The sequence below is a fragment of the Tympanuchus pallidicinctus genome, unplaced genomic scaffold, assembly GCF_026119805.1.
Source record: "Tympanuchus pallidicinctus isolate F22 unplaced genomic scaffold, pur_lepc_1.0 scaffold3, whole genome shotgun sequence".
Classification (NCBI taxonomy): Eukaryota; Metazoa; Chordata; class Aves; order Galliformes; family Phasianidae; genus Tympanuchus; species Tympanuchus pallidicinctus.
In genome coordinates this window covers 81171075-81187312 of record NW_026294747.1, presented here as the reverse complement: position 1 = coordinate 81187312, position 16238 = coordinate 81171075, and the positions used below count along the sequence as shown (strand labels likewise).

At 42.4% G+C, this 16238-nt stretch overlaps 1 protein-coding gene across 5 annotated transcripts in view; it reads right to left on the bottom strand.

The window, feature by feature from the left end:
- ANKIB1 (ankyrin repeat and IBR domain containing 1) overlaps positions 1 to 15532 on the bottom strand; it is an 87739-nt gene extending 72207 nt beyond the window's left edge. For 2 of the 5 annotated variants that reach the window (XR_008209526.1, XM_052695698.1), the window contains exon 1: positions 15379 to 15530. The gene's annotated coding sequence lies outside the window, so the exon portion shown is untranslated. Of the gene's footprint in view, positions 1 to 14986; positions 15128 to 15378 lie in introns of those variants that run through there. The other 3 variants (XM_052695700.1, XM_052695701.1, XM_052695699.1) reach the window with 3 other exon arrangements.
- Positions 15533 to 16238: the final 706 nt, after the last annotated feature.

The following is a 16238-nucleotide window of genomic DNA, read 5'->3' as shown; positions in this document are numbered from 1 at the left end:
CCAGATTCTTACAACTTATTTCTACTGCCTGAAAACAACTCTGTTTGGGCAGAAATGTGTCATAACAATAAAACAGCATCTGTGCAACAATAAATCCAACTGCATTTGTACTGATTAAAGCTAACTGGTTTGCAGTAGGTTTTCATTTTAAATTACTGCAGTAGTTGTAGAAAGGCAGGAACAGCTTTGTTTTACTGGTTTAGCATACAGGCTACATCATACCACACTTCACTAAGCAGCCTATGTAATCAAATTATTCTTCCTTCAGATAAGATCATTTAACATTCTTTTTCCTCCTCAGTGCACTAATTTAATGGCAACTTCCATGAGTTTGGACTAAAGAACACTGAGGCATCTCTTTGGACATCCTCCTACTTTTTTGGTAAAAGCTAAGAGAAGGCAAGCCTGAATGCTGCTCAAACGTACCTGGAGCAGTGTGAAGATGCAATCCCAACCGAATGTGACAATGTGAAAAAGCACTAAGCCAAGCAAGTGGTTGATCAAGGTGAAAGGCTACCCAACACAGCAAAAGATAAAGAAGTAGAGCAACAATTTCTAGATGAAAACCACTGCCCCAGCTCATGAAGAAATCCAGGATTTTTCACAGAAGGGAGAGAACAAGCTCTCAGGCACTGAGAAAGGAAGGATCTCTGATGACTGAAAGGGCCCCGATTGCTGTGCTTCCCAAGAACAGGACTTATCTATCAAAAAAGGAATAGGATGGTGCTGATCTTCCAGCAGAATCTCAGCTAATTTCTCCGGGGTGTTTCTCTAACACCATTATGAGTTTAAATGTGAAAGAAATGCAGGAATAGTTTTTCTCAGTTTCAGCTACCTTCTGCATTGAAACTGTTCCTGGACCTCAGAAGGTGATATAATTCATTATCTTCCTGACTGCAGTCAGCCCTACATGTTGCAGAACGAGCTGTAAAAAGCCTGATTAGACCATGAACAATCTGCTAAGAGAAAAAATGTATTTAGTCCAACAATTAATGGATTGACCATGTCCTGAAATGCGGATTCTTCATCATACAGATTTATTTGCGAACGATCTTACTGTCTGCATCATTATGTCCACAACTGCAAAAATTCTAATAGATTCTTGGAGCCAATGCATTATTGATATAATTGATGTTCACTTTGGAAATCTGACTACCCTTTTTCTACAGCCAACTAAGAAACTCAAAACGTTGAAGAGCTTCTGGTAACTACATTACTAAGCGGGAAAAAAAACCTGAATAAATCACTCTTTACAAAAATACTGGACAAGCTTTAGAAAAAAATAATTGAAAATATTATGCTAGCAGTTAAAAAAGACTGTAGGTCTGACAAAGAGTCCTCTGCAGTTTTGGAATTTATTTCACACAGTCTGGGAAAAAAAAAGAAACAAACAAACAAACGATAAACCACGCTGTTTGTCAAAAATAAAAGCAATTTTCCTAATTGGAATAAATGTGCAAAATTCTGAATGGAACTAAAACAAGATAATTCCTATCTTAAAAGAATCCTATATCCTATCTCAATTTTCTTTGAAGACATCAAGTAAAAGCAAGCTGAATTTTATTTATGTATACTATTAACGACAACCAGATTACTCTTTCAATTCCAGCAATCTCATTTATCACTTCTAATGTTTATGTCAACATTTTATTGATAAACACATTTTGTCACGTGGCTTTCATGAAACAGCACTGTGTCTGGATTGCAGCAAAATTTCTATTGAGTCACAGTATGAATGTACCTCACAGAATGAAACAAAACAGAAGCTAACTTCCATTCCTTTAAGAGCCTTTTGTTACTAACACATGTGCCTTTCTTTCCCATTTTGTTTCCAAGATGATATAATTGAAATAATGATCCTACTGAATCAAATACTTCTCACCAAGATTTTGTCCAAGAAAGCTACAGCAGAGTATACCACAGGAAAGTATAAAAACCAGGAAGTATGAACCAATCCTTTTCCACAATCCTTTCCTTGTCTTCAGCAATTTAGCACTTGATGAATGCTTGAGCCAGACATGCAGCTTGTGTATTAATAAGCTGCAGTACATTTTTCTTCCATTAATCTGTTCAAAAACTCCCTGATACTGCAGAATTTTTTTTTTAACAGCCACAACAATTTCACAGCTTAACCAGCCAGTGTGAAGTAACACCTTTCTGTTCGTAATCTAACACTCGAGAAATATCATTTTCACTATCTACAAGAACCGAGAAGCAGTCAGCAGAAAAAAACTCTCTCTACTTATCCCTGTGATTTGAGAGATTTCTATCATATTGCCTGCTACAGGTATTCTGCTGTCAGATCAATCTTTTTAGAGGTTACCCTGACACATTGATTCCTAATTCTTATGAATTGGATTTGGTACAAGTTTTCTGTTCCTTTTTACTGTTTCTGATCTTTTTGCAATGCCACTAAAACACTTTTGAGCTGGGAGAGCAGAAGCTGTATACAACATGTAAAATGCATGGATTTACGCAGTGGAGGCATGACCTCTATTCATTCAGCACGCAATTATTTTTTGGGGCCGGAGGTAGAAATAGAGCTGATTTTCCTCAGAGGTATTTATTATAACCTTGAGATCTTGTTTTTGAGTGGTCATAGTTCAGATAACCATTTTATATATAAATTTAGATTTTTTTTTCCCAACCCTGTGACTCTCCCACATTTATCTAAACTGATTTCCGCATGCTACTTTCTCAGCACTTACCATCTTTCCCAGATCACTTATCTGTACATCAAAAAGCACACACAGGTCTTAGCAAGTGATCTATCTGGGACTTTGTCAGTAACCTTAAGCCACTGTGAAAATTGCCTATTTTTTCCTGTTTTAACTTCCCCATCTGAAGGACATACCTACTCTCGCACACCTGTCTGAATTCATTAAGACTTTTAATCAAGCACTGTGTCAAATGCCTTATGGAAATCCAACTAGATTATAACAACCATAATTTTCCCTTTAACTTCTTCAAAGAATTTCAATAGGTTTACGGCACCTGACTTTTCCCTTATTACAACCACTGACCATTCCTCAGGTTGCTTTATTTCTCCAAGTGTTGGCTGATGCAGCTCACTCTTACAGAGTATCTCCTAATAATCCAGACATCAGGCTTACACTAACAGACAGTAAGCCAGCACTGAAGTAGTGTTAAAGTAAATGTGACAAAATGTATTTTTTGCACAGTTTTAATTATCAAAAAGTGTACTAAAGAAAGCCATTTTCACACTGAGAAAAATAACCTGAAAGAGTCTCCACAGCTTTACCACAAGATTCAAGGCAGGCTGACAGTTCTGAGATCAGACCTACAAAATTAGACCCTGGCTCTTATCACAACATACGTACATCTCACTTTGGCAAATGATATGTTATAAAGGGATGGTGTCTATGCTAATCTCATTTACTTTGCTTGATTCAGCCAGAATTCTGTAAAGAATATCCTTGAGGCCTATTTCTTACATTAAGATGAAAGGGCGACAGTCTGTCTTTCAGTGATGTTAAACTATGTTAGACTTCCCACTGCCTCATGAAAGACTCCACTCCTGTTGGAAGAAGCTGAATTATGAAGGAAAGACTGTAGCCAGACATAGGACAAAGAATGCAAGCTGGTAAGAGAGAGAATTTAGCACACCGCTTTTTGTTGTAGAACACGAAAATCAGGAATGATATCAAACAGTAGAAAGAAGTCCTAAGAGTCCTCAGAGAGGAAACTATCTGTTGGGTAAAAAACAACGGAATACAGTAATGTCTTTCCCCAGAGGGAAAGAGGAAGCAGAAAGATGCAGGGTCGTACAGTATTATTAATGGAAACCTTATTCTGTGAGCATGGTATAAGCCACCTCAGCAGCTACATATACCATACCTTCTAGATACAGTAATTACACAGCACTCAGCAATGCTTTTCAGATACTCTGTGACACCAAAAGGCAGAGGAGAGCGTAAGCACCATAGTGTGCTTTTTCTCCTACTCCCATCATGTTCATGGTATCACATACTCACACCTTGCTTTCCTTACTTCTCTACCTCATAACAACAATAAATAAAGGAAACTTGTCAAAAAACTCCTCAAAATTTCCTGGTTCCTCCACTCTCCTGTAGTCTGTAAACCTTATCATTTTTCTTACTACTCTTCTCCACAACTTGTTTGCTGGGGAAGAAAAAGGAAACGCCTCCTCACCTAAAACACTTGAACAGCCAATGCAGATCTGAAAAATCTTACTGAAGGTTTCCCAATACAAAAGAGGAAATTCCCCCATGCAGAAACAGATTTAATATTCAATGCTAATTATAGTCTAATAAACCAGCCAGGAAATGTTTTCCTTTTTATTCTTTAAACCAAAACGCTGGAGAAAAAAAAAAAAAAGCTGCACTATAAAAAGACTTAGACTGTAACTTGACAGTTATACACAATCTCTGTGTTATCCCAGGTAACAGATTTAAGCCTGCTCAATATCAGATTGTGAATGGCCCCCACAGCACAAGTCTTTGGCTTGCGATTCAGTAGCTACAATCATCACACGCATCCCACTAATTTGTCTTCACGGACTGTCCAAGTTTTTGCAGGATGCTTTCAGGTTTTTTTGGATGGAAAGCTGCTGCCTTTTCACTTTTTATAGCTGGTAACTGTGCCAGGAATCATGGTTTCTGAAAAACAACATTCACTGGATTCCTATACCCTTTGCTTTATATTGCTTCTCGTTGAGCCCATCTATTATCAAAAGACACAATGCGGAGTTAACACAGCTTAGGCTCTGTTCATCACTGACTTTGCTGGTTGCAGATCTCCTCCATACGGTTCCCAGGGCTGTAAGAACAGAATGCCTGACCACACCGCCAGCACCGCCATCTCACTAGTGGGCTTGATGTTTCTGGTGAGTTTCTGGGACCCTAGAGTCACGTATTTGCTACTACACCACATGCAGAGATCCCACAGAACAGAAAGATCCAGGTCATGCTCTTGATCTGGGAGGTGCCAGTGATACTGTGCAGAAGATTCCCAGACAACGCTATTTCTGAATGCTTCTCAGAGAAAAGTCACAGAGGACATCTGCACAGGGGCTTTCCTTGATGCATTGGCACTGCGACTAGGATGCTTTCCTTCCTGCCACCTCCATAGGCAGGCATGCCTCTTCATGTGGGGGAAGACTCCGATGTCCCCAGACACAGCTGCAGAGCAGACACATCAGGCACAGAAGGCGTGTGGCCTCCATTCCAAGCCAAGATGGTGCACTGCAGCCTGCTGATGCAAAAGAGCAGAGTAAGCCTTGTCACCCTGCCACCCTCTTAGGTCTGACAAGCCTACTCACCTCCTCTGCCATCATGCCTGGTGAGGCTGTCCTTAAGCAGCCTCACCTGTTGCTAGGAAAATTCAATTAGCAATCCATGACCAGCTGGAAAGTTCTGGTAGAACTTTGAGTAAAGCGGGACAGAAACACACTTCAGGTCACACTCAAAAATAGAAAGCTTGTTACACAAAGAATCCTACTGCTGGTTTTATTTCACACACCTGAAGGAACAAAAGCAACCAGTGGTATTTGAGACAGTAGCTTAGAGGAACAAGCTGCATTAGTTTCAGAAGCCCTCAGACTTGTGATGCTCATAAATGCACTGCAGATGCTTTATGGAAAACATGCTACAGCAGCAAACATATAGACAGACCAGACGCCTATTTAAAAATGGTTCTCACTGTTCATAAATAGACCATAAGAGATAAAAAAACAACAACAAAACTTTAATTATCCCCTGCACTTCTCATTCCTGTCCTGGGTTGTCTTTCCCCAGGCCCAATGCTCTGTCATAGCTGCCCAGATCAATGTATGACCTCTGCCAGACCTCCCTGAGAGCTTCAGAAATTAGAAAATCATTTTTATTGTTATTATGAAGCATATACTTGGCATGCTGGAAATCTGCCCTTTTTTTTTTTTTTTTTTTTTTTTTAATATAATGCTAATGCTGCTTGAGAAACTTAAACTAGTATCTAAAATGGTTTAAATTGCCACCAGAGCTGATCTTGCCCTTCCTGTTTCTGATCCACCTTTCCCATATACTCATATTCCACACTTCTCCTAGTTTTGTACTGGTATAAGCCTTTCTCTCTGCACAGTGAATCAGAATAGCACCTCAGATCAGTCCCATTTTGAGTTTTTTTCTTAGATGTTGATGATCCAAATAGCCACACCATGGAGACAGTATCAAGCAGGCAGTTATTTATACCAGTCCATACTGCAAATAATGGAAATATGTTCTCAAACTGAAATGCAGACTGAAGCAGAAACACCAGTGATATGCAAACTGTGCAAAACCAACAGTAGTTTGGGCTCTGAAGGCAAGGCAGGAATACACCAGCCCTATTGCAGCAGTCACAGCAAATTTTGCTGTGCAGCCCAGCATTGATGTTTTATTAGCCCCAAGGCCCTGACAGTGGCACTGCTTTCAAAAGGAACAGTGCATGGAGCAGAGACAGGAGGATGCAACTGGGCAGAGTGGGAGGTTGTAGATACAGTTGTAGATAGCTGTGCTCCTGCTGCATCCCAGCTTGTAAACACCTGTGCTAAGCCACCTACAATGAGTAGCAAACTCCCAAAGGAGAACTGGCACAGTAGTCACTCCAGCCCCTCCAGATACCTTAGCAGAACCAACACCTGCCCCTGAGTTCAGTTTTAATCTTTATGCAAAAAAAAGGGATGATGGTTAATAGCAGCAGCAGATGTTCCAATGCTCGATACTAAGCAAGCAAGAAATGGTGGAAATACCAACTAAAATAACTGTCCAAGAGGCAGCAAAAGCACACAGCTGAGCCTGCATTTACTGAAGGGCAAACACATCCAAGCCCTGCTACCTTGGCAGTCAAAAAGCAAGGCAGCAGTGGGGAGAGATGTTTGCTTTAGCTGCAGGAGGCCCCGCAGGACTCTACTGAGAACAAGTTCTACTAACTTGAACTAACACAATGCTGAAGAAAAAAAAAGTCTAGTACAGCCCCTATTCACCTGCAGTTTGGAAATGGACAATTTTTAAACATCAGGCAGCAATTCTCTGTGTCCTTCCTATATTGCACATCCTGTTGGATGATATTTTATAATAGAATTCACTTAGGAACATATCCAGGGAAATCCAGCAGGGATTTCCATGCTGATGGAGATGCAGAAACTGAAATATCTAATCAACAGGCTGCAGGTATTAGAGGATTTAAGTCTTATGGTCTTCTGAAAACCTTACACACAAACAACCTAGTGCCACCCTATGTGCACATACAACATCTTGCATAGCAGGAAGAACATTCTGGATGTACTGAATTGCTCTCTAAAAGACTGAGAAGGGAGAAAACAGCAATAGACAAGAAGGGAGAGAAGTGAAACATCTATGTAATTGTAAAAATAAGAAGTAAAAACCTAACAAAGAACAGCCATAACTAACAACATACAACAACAAAAACATACATCTATGAAGAGCTGAGATGGTTGGGAAAAAAAAAAAAAGCTTCCTTTCCATGTGGCTGTTTGTATGAAAACAGTATGTACTCTACTACCCATTGGAGAATGCAGTGCATTGGAGCAGAATGGAGAGTTCTGGATCTGTTCTGTTTTCCAGAATGTAGAGCATTCCAGGGATTAGGAACACTGGAACTCTGGTCTAAAACCTACCTAAGCAGAGCTGTTACACTACATTTGCAGGGTGTAATCAAGTATCTGTATAAACCAGACATCTTATTCACTTTATCAAATGGAATGGTAAACTCCATAACAAAATCCTTCAATCTTCAAGTTTTACAGCTTCATGTCCTACTGAAACCACTTTGGAAACAGAATACTCAGGCCTGCATTTCTAAAAAACTCTAAAAACTCTAAAACTCTGAACAGTCACATCAATTTTAAGAATGCAAATATATAAAGAGAAAGGACTCTTCTTCAGAGGAATCCTTAGTTGCAGAGAATCATACCACTCTGCATGGCATAAGTTACAGCTGCTGGGTGAGCAGGCTGGAAAGGACAACAGGAATCATCAGATGACTACAGAAAGCAGACAGGCAGCTGTGGGGAAAAGAAAGTATGCAATGGTGAAAGAGAGGCATGATATGGAGCAGGCTGTCTGGCTTCAGGAATTTTCACAGTAAGTCATGGGTAGACTGGAACATTTTTTTTTTGTTCAAAGTTCATACTGAGGTTTTAAGTTTCAAAAATAAACTTTTTGAACTTCATTTAACATTGACCCAGTCTGCCTTTATGAGCATGTCATTATTACTTTGAAGTAGGGAGCTAAAAGATGTTGAAAACATCCAGAAAATACTGTCTGGTTTCATACAGAAGTTACATCCAGGAAATAAATGATCTGAATTTTTTCCTTAGCAAAGATTGGTTATTTTGGAACTCACGGACAGCTGTTAAAATTGAGAACCTTTATACCTGCAAAAAATGAAAGACACAGTTACTAGCGACTCCTTAAGGCTATCCTAACACCATAATCTGTAAAACCACAGCAAATTCAGTATACTTTTAAGGCTGACTAACTCAGGAGAAACTTTATTCATCTTTTTCTTAAGAGAATCACACCATTAGGTAAACTCTGGCTTTTCCTGCTGACTCCTATAATAGACATGCAGAAAAATTCAACAAGATTTCTGAATTGAACTTGGTGAGGCTGAACTTATTCTATGAAATACAGACAGCATCAACAGGCACATTATACTGACTTTACAGTAAGATTACATGTCTGTTTTATTCATTTTTGTTTATATTACATTTCAGGGTAACAAAGAGATCAAAACCTCTGTCACCTCTTTTCATTTAAACATCACAATACATTATTTTAGATTAGAACACACCGCCATCTAACTCCAATTCTAGCCAAACGAACTTAATTTTCTATTCCTTTATTAAGCACACAGGTACAAACCTCAGACTGCTTCGCATATGAGTGAGTCTATTCCATCTATGACATGTCATATTTAAAGCACTAAACTGTTACTTCAAATCTTTATCAATACAGAATCCAGGTTTTCCTTAAAAAACAAGTTTTGAACTGTATGATAGTATTTACTTAATAAAATCATATTGTTCCTTTGGAATGTTCCACAGCCATGCTTCAGCTGTATTAAGACTAGGTGCATGTGGAGGAGGGAGATAGGAGTTGGTTGTGCAGCCACATCATCTGATATGAGCATGCGCTTATTCACTGCTGACAGTGGACAGACACCAGAAACCAATAAACCCATGCTACTTTGCACAACAGCACCAATGCCCAGTAGCTGTATCCTTTTATAAAGCAATATAGAGAAATCCTATATGGCAGTCTACAATCATACACATATACACACTGCTTATAGTAGATGCCTCTAAACTAAAAGCAACTCCTTTAGAAAACTGCTTATAATGCCCCTTAGCCTTCTCTTGACACTGAAGACACCCAGCTCATCCAGCTTTTCCTTTTATGTTGCGTGCTCCATTACCTAGTCATGATGGTAGCCTTCCCCTAGCCTGCCCTAGTACATCAGCATCTCTCCCCTACTGGGAAGCCCAAAGGCAGACACTGCTTCAGATGCAGTCACGTAAGTGCTAAGTAGACAGAAATGATCACTCGTTTCAGCCACTGGCTTCTCTCTTCCTAAGCAAAGGCATTCTGCTGACTCATGTTAACTTGGTGTCCTCCAGGAAAGCAGTGTCATGAGCAGCGAAGTTGCTTTCCAGGTTATTCTGTTTCAATATGCAGACTCCACTCAACTTACTGAGGCTTCAATCTGCCCCTTTTCAGCCAGCTGAGGTCTGTGAGAACAGCAGTGCTGCCTGTCAGCACACACAGCTCCGTGTCAGCCACTGAATGCAGTGGTGCGGCACCCACATCATTCAGTTTTGCATTTGTAGTCTCCCTATTCTATTTCATCTACTGAATGCTATTATGCCCTGAAAAGGTAAAGAACTCTCAAGTAGTTAAACATTAACTAACGAACAGGTCGGGAAACACAACATTACAAAGAACTTCCAGCATACAAGACACTAAATAAAGCTGCTTCTTTAGCCACAACTTGGGTTGCTGTTGCTTTATTTATTTTGTATTTCAGGTGCACAGTTTGTGCTTGGCAGCTCAATGAAATAGCTCCAATCAAAAATATCCTCTCTGACACATTCTTCTGAATATGGAGACCTATGCTCATACTGCAACTGTGTCAGTGATTTCAACAAGCCAGGGAGCAAGGCCGTGCACAAGCTTTCAGAGAACAAAGTAGCTGAGTTCATTCAGAAAGAGCACTTTATCTTAGAGCAGGATACAACATACAGCGCTGCACAGCCCTACGTTATTTGATAATTTCATAACATAACTACCTCTGGAGAATAAATGTGTCAAATCATTGCTGAAGAGCCATAAGTCCTCCTTCCATTAAATCTGCTATATAACTGCCATGAAAGTCCAAATTCTCATCATATAGTTAAAGATAGTGCTCCATCAGTGTAAGATCCTGAAACTGCTAAGGCATAAAACCGGCATTATTAGCACAGCTGGAACTTTGGGCTTCAGTTTAATAGCTGTATGTTTTTGCAGTTTCTCAAAGGTACCAATAAAACTCACTATTTTGAAAGAACAACACATTTTCTGGGCTCTATTCTGCCAAGACATTTCTACATATCAATCTGCAGATGGAGAGTTGACTACGTATTTCCTTGTCTCCCAGCTGCTTTGAGAAATAACACACAGCAGAGCCACCTGGATTTAAAGATCCTGAAATTCACACACACAAGGAATGGAGAAAAAACATTCCAGAGGAAAATTCTATTACAACACCATTCAGGTTGCTACTGCTTAAAATAAGTCCCAGCATACATACAGCCCTGCATTTCAGTAATTTAAGATCAGGATCAAAATCAGCCACATGCAAACAGGATATGATGTTCTTCCAGCCACTTGATGCATCTCTTATATGGATGAGCAGGGCCTGTTTGGAAAGCAGAATTATGAACTAGAAAAAACTGATTATCTCCTATGCTAAATGCCAAGAAGAGCAATTGTCAGATAAAGCACCTGGGACAGAGAATCAGCTGCCAAGTTTGGTTTACATTTAACTGCCTTTGAAAACAAAACAGTCAAGAAACATGCCATTAGTATACGCATAGTTAAGATTCTATATGTTAACTTAATTTTCCCCAGAACAGTTTTGAAGCCTCCAAACTGTATTCTTCTCAAAGCATCTTTCATCTCAAAAAGATCACCAACTGCTACATGACCATTTCATTTGTCAAGACTTTAAGATAATTATCAGAGAATTACACTTAATTTTCACACTTAACCCAACTGAGAAGTGGTTAAAGGAATGATTATGGCTATCTCACACATTACCTCTAGGTGACATCAATTATCAAAGTCTACATCAAGTCAAAACCAAGTGAGATTCTGCTTTACACAGCCTTCAATACTCTATGAAAAAGAGAAGATGATACAAAGAAGCAGAGGAGAAACATGACAGCAACACAGAGAGGTGCTCTGAGAATGGCAGAAATGTTGTACGGAAGAGCAATAACAAAAAAAAAAATTAACCGTTTTAAAGGCATTACATTAAGAAGAAAAAATACTGCCTACGTAAGTATTACAGTACTTCTCGTTAATCCAGAATTTGAAAACAAACAATAGACTTGTTCTTTAATATGTATTTATTATCTTCCTATCTCTTACACTGGCTTCTGAAAAAAGACACGTAAGAACTTACTTCACATTTCAGAAAATCAGTTCAGAATTACAAACATTTCTTAATGTAGGAGGCATCCAAGCAGTGATTTACTGTGTTGCTTAAACAAGAAAGGAAGCCACAGCCAACTGCTCTGATAGCAAAACAACTCATTTCAGTTTTCAAAGCTTATTATCCAGTTACCAAAAGTTGAGACTGTTTAACCAACTTTCATCACACTCTTGCAGATGGTCTAGAAATCAGTTGTGTTAGGTCTTCTCCTCTACAAAAAACTATACTTTGTTTCAGAATACTAAAACGAGAAAGAGTTATTATGCCATTGCACTTAACCACCAGCAGTGAATACAAATGTACTATTTCAGATCATTCCAGCAAACTCAGGACTTACACAAAACACCACAGTGAGTCAGAACTGCCCAGACTGTACTTCTGATGCAGCCCTTGTTATAAAGCAAGGACTAAGTGGTTTTCAGCAGCTTAAATATACTCCTCTGAAATGAATATACACCATTTGGCTACCATTTGAGTCTTTACTCCACAGAATTTTTGGTGACTGTACATCTTCCAGGAGTCTATTTGGTTCATTTACTTGTATGTTTTAGAGTGTTATTTTCACAAAGTACATATCAAAATTGAAAATCTATTTTTTGCTCTTACTGAAGAGGGGAAAATCCCCAAGAAATTTAATATAGGGATTTTTTTCCCCCCCAGAAAAGCTCCTGAGGAAAGTGGCACAGCACTGCTGTGCAGCTGCTCCGGAAAGCCATCCCAAGTCAGCACTTAGCCCTCACGTTGCACTGCAGCCACCCATTTACAACATGGTCCTGTATTTTTACTGCAACTGTCCTTCAACATTCACTAATGTGCTTTAAAAAAATATATATATATATAAATTACAAGTAAAAATGAAAGTCTCCCTTGAGCAACTTCAGCAAGACATGTTAAAGAAAATTCAAGGACAATATGAGTACTAAAAAATGTGCTTTAAGCCCAAAGAAGTGTTTGTCATAATAAAAATTTATGGCAATTCTCTTGTTTGCAAAAGGATATAAATAGTTCAAAATTTCAAATTCACACGCATGACACGTTTGCAAGTTCAGAAAATTACTTTCAATTACTAAAAAAAGAATACTGGCAGAGAGTGCGGAATCACAAAGGGCTCCCTCAGATCACCTCCAGACAGCAGCAGAAAACCTGGTGCCCGCTACATTGCACTTCTTTCTTCTCTCATAGTACAACTGAAGGTACATGAGAGTAAAAGCAAAGCAGCAGTATTGTTAACAGGGCGTGAATAGTAATCTGCAGGAACAACAGACTATTACCTATTTTTCTCCACCGTGATTTCTGGACTAATTAACTGAAGATAATGAACTATCACTATACTGATAGTTACAGCATTCCACTCAGACTACTTTTTGAGGCAAGACATAAATATACTCACAAATGCATATAAAAAGCAAATTAACACAGGCTGCGATGCAAAACACACTATTTCATTGACACCAGCCAGTCAAACTAATATTCCTCTGAGGAAAATGGTAGATTGTTTTCACTAGTTCCATCTCAAATCTAGAAGATGCTTAGAGGTTCTGAAGAAGTAGTTTTTAAATACTACGTAGACTCCTTGGGCTTCAACTCTTAACGTGGTATGACCAAAGATCCCTTTTTACTATGTATGAACATCAATTCTGCAAAATGCAGCAGTGTGAGCAGACACACAACTTGCCCGGCACACGTATTTGGAAGCTCCGGCTTTCCAACTTTCTGCTTACTGTCATGAGTCACCTTACCAGAGGTAACAAAGTTCCAACAAGGACAACACCAGAAAGCAACTTCAAGAATTCAGATTTGAGGGGGAAGTTCATTAATCATTCAGGTAATGAAGATGGTACGATATCTAAGCAGCAAAGCAAAAACATGAAAAAATCCATCACAGAACAAAGAAAATAATTGGGGGAAAAAAATAAAAATCATTGCAAATGGCCGCACCAAAAACTAACAAAGCTCTATTACTGAAACAAAAAGCCAATTCTGTGCTAATCAATCACAGCAGAGGTGTCAATCCTGACACAAAGCTCTAACAAGCAGATACATGTAAACTGGCACACAGCATACGTGCCTAAGAATCTCCAAGTTCCTCCAAAAAGCCTCAGCAGATACTGATGCATGTACTTACCTCACCCTATCTAGATGTGTGTGGCACACCAGGGGAAAAACAGAAAAAGGGCTCTGTAAAACTTACATCTTGCTTTCCCCCATCCCCCTTTTGGCTACTGATGTGTACTGATATGTATAGTGCCACTGCTGTTTTTTGTTGTTGTTGTTGTTTTTAAATTAATTTCCATTCATAATAACACTTCAGTGCACATATAAAGAAAGGGCATCAGCAACATCAGTCGGCTTATTTATGCCAGTATGTTTCCAGTAGTACTTCTATTCAGGCATAATACATTACTAAAATATTTTATTCTTTTAAGACTAAACTAAGGTTTGTTACACGTGGAACTTGCTTGAGTTCAGAATTACTGAAAGTTTTGGAACTCTTCATGCCAATTATGCATTCCACAACCACAAAAAAAAAATTAAAAAGACATCTGGCTGTAAATGCCACCACTTCTGCATACACGTCATGGAAATAAGACAAATGTTAGGAACTGAAAAATGATCTCACTTTCTGTAAGAACAGTCTCTTTCTTTTGGGTGAAAAAGAGTATTTCCTACTTTCCCCTGCATCCAAAAGAGAATGGACTATGTTTCACACTCAAAGATATGGAGAAGCACAGATAAAACCCCCAGATGTGCAAGACTCTTCCCTTTCAGTCTCTCCTCATCGCTAAGCTCTGCAGCCAAATAAGTTTCTCCAAAGCAGCCTCTCTTTTTAAAAAGCGTATCTGAATTTCAGTACATCAGTATCAGTACACCTGATGCTTGCCTACAACCAAAGCGCCACGTTTCGGTACGGAAGGAGAGGCCATGAGCAAAATACAGGTCGCAGGAGAACACCTCACTCTGCAGAGCGCTTTCTGGGGAGTCGGTGCTGTTTCGGGACCTCGCACGGTGTTTGCTCTCCGAAAAAAGGACAGCTGGTGCTGCGCTGAGTTTTCAGAAGCTACTGGATTTCTAGCGCGCACTCCGACACGCCTGAGCGCGCGATCCCGCTACCGACATACACGAGCTACGCTGACCCTATCAGGGCTCAATGCTTTTCTGGGGAAAAACAAAAACGAGATCGTGAGACGGTGCGCGTTCGCCTTCGTTCCGGAAAGGCCGCGTAACGACCGCAGCGCCGAGCGCGGCACGGAGCCATCCAGCCGGGACTCACCGCCCGCTGCCGCTCCCGACGCTCTTCCTTCCGTACGGAGAGCCCGGCGGGAGGCCCGACCGAAGCGGCCCAACTTTCCGGGGGAGCCCCGCAGCGCGGCCCCTCGCCCGCAGCTCTGCCGGGCGCCCGCGCCCCGGGGGGCTCCCGCCGCCCCTCCGCCACGGCGCTTCCTCTCAGCCCCGGCCCGGAGCTGCCGGCGCCGCCTCTCGTTCTCAACGCGCTGAGGACGCCGCGGAGCGCCGGAGACCCCGGCCCCGCCCCGCCCGGGATGCGGAGCGCCGCCGCCCCGACGCGCGCGGTCTCGCAGCTGTGCCCGCGGCCGTCCCGTCCCCGCCCGCCCCGCGCTGCCCCCGGGCGGCGCCGGGACGGCGGCAGCACGGCGGGGTACTCACCGCTGTTCACAGGGGCTCTCCCCGGCCCTTCCCAGCGCCTCGGCGCTCGGCACGCCGCGCCTCCATCCGCTCGGCGGACGCTCCTCTCTCTCTCTCTGTCTCTTTCCCCGCTCTGCCCCACGCTCGGCAGTCTCTGGAGCGCTCTCTCGGCTGGGCCGGGTGGCGGGGCTGACAGCCGGCGGCGCACCTCGCTACGCGCTGGCGGACCGCGGCTGCGGCCGCCCCTTTGTTCGCGGCGGCGCTGACAGCCGCGGGCGGCGATGCCCGGCCCCGCGCGGCGCTTCCCCTCAGCACCAGCCCGCAAGGCGGCGGCGGCGCCTCACGGCCCCGGCCCGCTCCTCTCCTCCCTCTCTCCGACCGCGGTCAGCGATCGGCAGCGGCGGCAGAAGTTCAGGCCGCCGACCCGGAAACTCATCGGCGGCCGCGGCCCGCGGGGCTCCGACGGGAAGCGAATCGCCGAGCCGGGGGAGGGCGCGGGGCGGAGCCGGGGCGGAGCGGGCTATCTGGCGCGGGGCCTGTGGGCGCCGGCCGCGGCGGGACGATGAGGCGGCGGTCAGCGGCGCCGAGGAAGGCAAGGGAACGAAAAGGGGTCGGGAAGGAGGGGGCGGGGCGGGTTCTGGCCGTAAGGCGGCCGGCGCGGGGCCTCTTCTGCGTCCCGCCCCGCTGAGGACGGCGAGGTCCTCGCGGTGTCCGGACCCGGGGGTGGCTGAGGGAGGCTCCTGCACGTTTCGGTGCTGGTCTGGAGCCCGGAACAGATGGGCGTTAGAATCTGGGAGGTGGAGGCAGCGGTAGATACGAGCTGAAGCTATAGCGAGCGCATCACGCTGCTCCGTGTTGGAAAGGAAGTAGCGCTGGCTCAG